A 6,724-nucleotide genomic window follows, 5' to 3' on the forward strand; every position below is an offset into this window, starting at 1 on the left:
TCCTGGGTTCAAGAGATTCTCCTGCTTCAGCCTCCTGAGTAGCTGGCATTACAGGCAAGCACCACCATGCCCAGCTAATTTGTGTATTTTTAGTAGAAATGGGGTTTCACCATTTTGGCCAGGCTGCTCTCGAACTCCTGACCTCAGGTGATTCACCTGCCTTGGCCTCCCAAAGTGCAGGGATTACAGGTGAGAGCAACTGTGCTGGACCCTAAAACAGATTCTTACTTGATTGATTTCCGAGTTCCAAGGGGAAATACAAAAGTCGAACTTGAGAGAAAGTAAAAGTGGAGTAAGGCTTCAGAAGGCTGTGATTGGTGTTGGAGAAACATTGCTAGGACATAAAGCTGGGATAATAAAATCTGAGAAATCCCACAGTGTTTATCTACAGGTGGAAATCATATCCCACATGTGGGCAGAGTCAGGGATCCCTGTATTGTAAAATCAGGGAGGGAATTGAATATCTGGACTTGTGTCAATTAACATACAAAACTCAGTGCTTTTCATGTTCTCATTCACAAGCTATCTGTGTTCCTTCTTTGTCAGCAACCGTAGTCATAGGCTTCCTAATTTTGACCATGGGAAAAGAGGAGAGGCCTCTGCGTGTTTGTGTCTGTTGGTTCGGCTGTGGTGCAGGTGGTGTCACACTTCAGTGAAGGTCTGGCTTTTCATCACAGGTTGATCTGAAAATTGTGTGCAAGGCTGGTGTCTCACGTGTTCTTTCTCCAACCTCAGCTTTTCTTAGTGCCTGAAGTGTCTGCAAGTGGAAATCCAGAAGAAGACAGAGAGAAACTGAGTTCTTGACAATGCATTTACTAGTGAGTAGCGGATGCCTCTTTCTACTGAAATTAGACCCATATTGCTGGCAAATGGGCAGTTTTCTCCAGTTTGCATGGGTGTTTCATTTTTATTCTTTTTGTTTGTTTGTTTTTATGATGCAAAACCCACCCAGCCTGGGTGTTCCGAGTGCAATCAGAAGACTTTCATGTATCCGGCCTCCAATTAAGTTTTCTGAGGACTCTAGGTTGGGTATCATGTGTCAAAGATTCCTAAATTATCAATATAATTTCTGATATTACACTACCTTATTCCAGCCCCTATTCAGGCTATTTACAAAAAAAAGACATGAGAGGTCTCATTTATGTATTTCTTTTTCTTCTATCCATCCTATAACCTCACAGGGAAATAATTGAGCCATTAACTGTACTGTTGGCTGAAATAGACTTAGGATTGTGATGAATGCAGGCAATAGAGATGCGTGAAGAGCAGAAGATCACAGCCCAATAATGAGGCTGATGTTCTAGCAGCTAAGTTCAATAGGCCCGTGTGATAGGCCTTGGGCAAGAGCTGCACAGGGTTGAGGGAAAAGGAGGGTTTGATAAAATATATTTGTGCTTTTAAAAACTTTGCAAAAGGACAACTAAAGAAGTCATTATTATTCTTATCCCCATTCGTTTTACCTTTTGATAATTAACCTTTTTGCCTTCTGGTAACTGAAAGTAACATATAAGAAATACAATTACTTAATTATGGTTGCACACCCAGGAGAAGGAATATAGTAGATCGAGTACAATTTAGGGTTCTGTGGAAATGCTTTATAAGGGCTGGTTAGAAAAAATAAAACAGTAAAGAGGCCTTTTTAGCCTTGAGCAAGCAAAGTGACAAGGTAAAGTTAAAAGAGAGACAGTGATAACTGATGTTTGGATTGCCCAGAGAAAGTTGAGAACAGGAGGCTTCATATCACAGGAATCATCAGACTAAGACTTCCTCAGTATAGCAGCCTCAGCGGTCTCGTCTTGTGCTGCTGGACTCTCTTTAAGCCTTGCCCTGAACACCTGAATTACATAACATTAGAGTGACTATATATATGAATTGAATCCTATATTCTGCGTAAAACTTCTTCAGTTTTGAAGAATGCTGGAGCCTGGTTCATTACTTTCTAACTTTTTAAGGAATAAGGGACCAATGACCTGTATTTAATAAATATTTGCTAGATAGGAAACATATTTTCTGTTACTTCTTTAGATTATTCAAAGCACATAATAGGTCTTTTAACCATTTGATTGGTGAGAAACCTGTGGTTCATCCAGAGAAATAATTTATTTAATCACGGTCATGTTTAAAAAGTAGTAAATCATGGTTATTGGCCTTGTGACAAATCTGTAATTTACTTGAAATTCATAGTAAATTTGTTTTATTTATGAAAGTGCAAGTGAAAATTTTATCATCAGTTATGTACAGGTGATTAACTCATTACTGAAAATTATCTGGGCTATATTATTCCACACCCCATGCGATATTTCTTTATAGTAAAGTTTAATGGATTAAGAGTGGGTATGTCTCTGTGAGTGAATCTGAAAGGCAGATACCAGCTTAGTATTGAGAATGAACTGGCTGGAACCTAAAACACTGAGTGTTCTGCATACGCAGGTCCTACCTATGTCATCTCAGCCTTCCTCCTCTGGACATTAAAAGGGATTCTCTGTCTAAACTAAAACATCTGTGATATTTTAGAAGAAAGTGACTTTTGAAGATGTACCTACTGACTTCACCCAGGAAGAGTGGGCCATGATGGACACATCCAAGAGAAAGCTGTACAGAGATGTAATGCTGGAAAACGTCAGTCACCTGGTGTCCCTTGGTGAGTCCCTCAACATTCACATATGTATGTAGACACACATTGACTCATTCATTCAATAAGTGTTGGAACAGCTTCCCCATATCTCACTCTAATCTCTTCTCTGATTCTCTCACAGATCTTATCTGAAAAAAGTTTGAGCTCTCTAAACCTGCCTGAAAGAAGTATCTTTATTTTATTTTATTTTGTTTTATTTAGTTTGTCACTCAATTAGAATGTAATCTTGACAAGGATTTCATGGTTTCCTTGGTACTCAGTCTCTAGTACTCAGAACAGACCTGGGAACTTAATGAATATTTTCAATGTATTAAATTAAATATTTTCTAAATAACTCTTCTGCTTTAGTCGCTATGCTTAGGCTGAGACCAATTAGTGGAAACAATAGCAGTATCTTTTCTGTATAGAACACCATTTATATTTGTATATCAAATGTTTTTTTTATGTTCTGCCTGAGAATAATAATAAACATACTGTGCAGAGATTTAATTAATCTCTTTCTGAAAAGACTGTGTATTATGCATTGTGTCTTGGGACTTAGGCATGGACTCAGCATTCATAGGTCCTGATTGTTTCAAATTTCCTTTTCCCGGTGGACCTTTCGTTTGGATTTATTTTCAAGTCTCACGTTGCGTCAGAAAAATCCTGGGGAGTTTTCTGTGTTCTAGGTCTTGTGGCCTGAGCTGACCCTCAGTGTTTTTATTCTTCCTTGATAGCCTGCCTTACAGTTGGTGATAATGCACATTTATTGACAGTGAACTCAAAACACCAGTACTGTTCCACTAACAGGGTACAGACAAGCAAATCCTATGTGATTTTGCAGCTGGAGCAAGGAAAAGAGCCCTGGCGGGAAGGAAGAGAATTTCTCCAAGGCCAGAATCTGGGTAAGCAACAGGGTCCTGTTCTCTAATAGCAGGAGGTGCTTTGTCAATGAATAATATCAGTCAAATAGTAATTAGCAGTTTTATTAAATGAGTGGTAATTTCTAAAATGTAGGTTAAGCTACTGGAGCAGAATTCCTTAGATGTTATTATCACTTTGTTCATATGTCCGATGCTACTCTTGTGTCCTCTTGCCTTTTCTTTTACTTTCGGGAAAAGGATAATTCATGTACTTGTTGGGGTTAAACTATCACATGCTGACTCTTTTCCCGATAGCCCTGTGAAGACTATCCCTCTATTTATTTACCTGCCTGATATCTCATCTCCATTGTAACTCCTTTCACATTTTAATTTTAAAACTCTTTTCTAATTGCTGACGCTGTACAATCTGTTTCTTCTATTGAAGTATTTTCTTCATTTGACACATTTGCCACATCTAAGTGTCAATTTTTGAAGAAAAGCAAATGGGCCTTGGGATTTTTCAAACAATTTTGTTACCATAATACCAAGGTAACAATTTATTTTTCAATTATTTCAGACAAGGAAAGTGTCCTTAACAGAAAACACACGATATCCATGCATCCTGTCAGAAAAGACGCATCCACCGGTATGACAATGGTGAGTTTTATAGCTGTGTACACCACTCATCGAAGTTAAAGACCTGGTAATGGGTTAAGTTAGTAATGACACACAGTCACCCGAGTGTAATTAGGCTGGCATTATGTGCTTTCTAAGCAAAAAAAAAAAAAAAAAAAATTGATACTTTGAATTCAGTGAATAAAGTGAGCTGTGTTCTAAACCATAACATGAGATCTTTAAAATAGAACAAGTGCATATACATTGCTTATGCTCAGACTTTGAAAGATATTGATATCATCACAATTAATGGAATAACTCTGCAGTTGGGATCTTACAAAAGAGAAAAAATCTGTGTCTGTAGGAGATAATGTGTATGCAAGTGTCAATCAAGAAAAATGATGAGACAAGTCTCAATCATTTTAGGAGATTTATTTACCAGAGTTAAGGACATGCACCTGGGGGACAGGTGTATATCTTTCTCCAAAGGTGATTTTTCCTAAATTTAAAGGGGGAAAGGGTGGGATATTGAGAAGTACACAATTTTCATGTAAAAGGTGGGTAGAAAAACATAGTCATTCATGCATTTTTCTGGCTCAGTGAATCTGGATTTTGTTTACATGAGATGACATAAACAAATGAGGCAGAGGAATAATGCAGGAAAGCTGCATTTTACATAAGACAACATAGGCAAAATGGGGCAGGGAAACAAGCGGATATGCATTTGTGTCTGGTGAACTGGGGATGACTGCACCTGGAAAGACAAGCTATCAGTTTGCATTGCCATGGTGTCATTTTAACAGCTCATGAGGAATTTCCTTGTGGGCAAAATATGGGGGAGGCATGTAGCTTTTCCTCTTGTAGCCATATTATTTAGGAACCTGAAGGGGGAGGCAGGTTTGTGTGACCCTGTTCCCAGCTTGATTTCTCCCTTTGGTTAAATGAGTTTGAGTTGCCAAAATTTAATTTCCTTTCATACAAGTAACATTGGAAAGATTTCAACTGGGCTCTACCACTGAATGGTTGGTCTAGGATTCAAAGGTGGTGAAATGAATATATAGATGTATGTTGGTAAATCATTAAGAGCTTTTAATCTTAGTCCCTAAAGGAGAACTCTCTCATTCTGGAGGATCCCTTTGAATGTAATGATTTGGGAGAAGATTGCACTCACAGTTCCACAATGACTCAGTGTTTGTTAACTCAGAGTGGAACAAAACCCTACATCAGCAAACAATGTGGAAAATCCCTTAGTAATCAGTTGTCCCCTAAACCACATAAACGAATTCATACTAAAGGTAAATCATATCAATGTAATATATGTGAAAAGGCCTATACTAATTGCTTTCACCTTAGATGGCACAAGATGACTCACACCGGAGAGAGGCCCTATGCAAGTCATCTATGTGGAAAATCCTTCACTCAGTGTTGTCACCTTAGAAGACATGAGAAAACTCACACGGGAGAGAGACCGTACAAGTGTCATCAGTGTGGGAAAGGCTTTATTCAATCCTTTAACCTTCGAAGACATGAGAGAACTCACCTCGGATAAAAGCGTTATGAATGTGATAAAAGTGGGAAAGTCTTTTCTCAAGGCTCTGGCTTTAGAGGACACAAAAGAATTCAGACTGAAGAGAAACCACGTGCTTGTCTTCTATGTGGGAAAGCATTCAGTCTATCTTCTTACCTTAGATGATATGAGAGAACATGCACAGGAGAAAAGCCATATGAATGCCATTTATGTGGGAAAGCCTTCAGTCAATGTACTAATCTTAAATAACATCAGAAAATTCACCCTGGAGAGAAAATCATAAATGTCTTCAGAACATATTCTGACTTTAGATGACATGGTGTTAGGAATGACGAATGTAAGGAATATGGAAGAGACTTCAGCTGTAGTTGTGACATCTAAACATGCCAAAGGACTCACATTTTGCAGAATTACTGTAATCAACATGGACGTTACTTCAGTTACCTTTATTCTTCAGCCCACATCAATAAATTCATATGGAAGGCAAATTGTACGACATGTGTGTACCAAAGACTTGTGAGTGACCTGATCATAAATGACACGAGAGAGCTGAAACTGTCAACATAATAAACTAAAAGTCTTCAGCAACAGTTTTAATAACTTAAAACGTGTGGGACTTTCAGCTAGAGAATCTCTAGCTCTGCGTTCAGTGTGAAAATGTTTTTGTGTGCAATTGGTTGTCAAATAACATAAGAAAACTTTACTTGGATGAACCCTTTATTTGTATTTTCTGTGAATAAACATTCAGCCAAGCACTAGGCTTGATGTTCACAAAAAAACACAACGGTAAAATGCTGCTAAAACGGAAAATAAGAGAGGAAATCCTTTATAAGCTAAATAAGAAGGGAAAGTCTTTCCACGGGCAATGAATTCTCTTGGAATACCAAACACTTCTTACTGGAGAAGTTATGCCTTGAAAAATCATGAGAAATCCTTTCTTCACAGAGTAACACTTGTGGCACATGTGAGATTTCACACTGGACAAAACACGGTTAGCATCTTGAGAGGAGAAGATTCTTTAGTGGTAATTTCTTTCTTAGTTGACATTAAGTTTCTCACATTGTGCAGCTATCAAACTTGAAAATTACTGTGGAGAATCCTGAT

The 6,724-nt window shown here is 38.1% G+C and overlaps 1 pseudogene; it reads left to right on the top strand.

Moving 5' to 3' along the window:
• The first annotated feature begins 578 nt into the window (after positions 1-578).
• Positions 579-5,785, top strand: LOC113220424 (annotated as a pseudogene).
• Positions 5,786-6,724: the final 939 nt, after the last annotated feature.

Source organism: Piliocolobus tephrosceles, unplaced genomic scaffold (genome assembly GCF_002776525.5).
Source record: "Piliocolobus tephrosceles isolate RC106 unplaced genomic scaffold, ASM277652v3 unscaffolded_1150, whole genome shotgun sequence".
NCBI lineage: Eukaryota > Metazoa > Chordata > Mammalia > Primates > Cercopithecidae > Piliocolobus > Piliocolobus tephrosceles.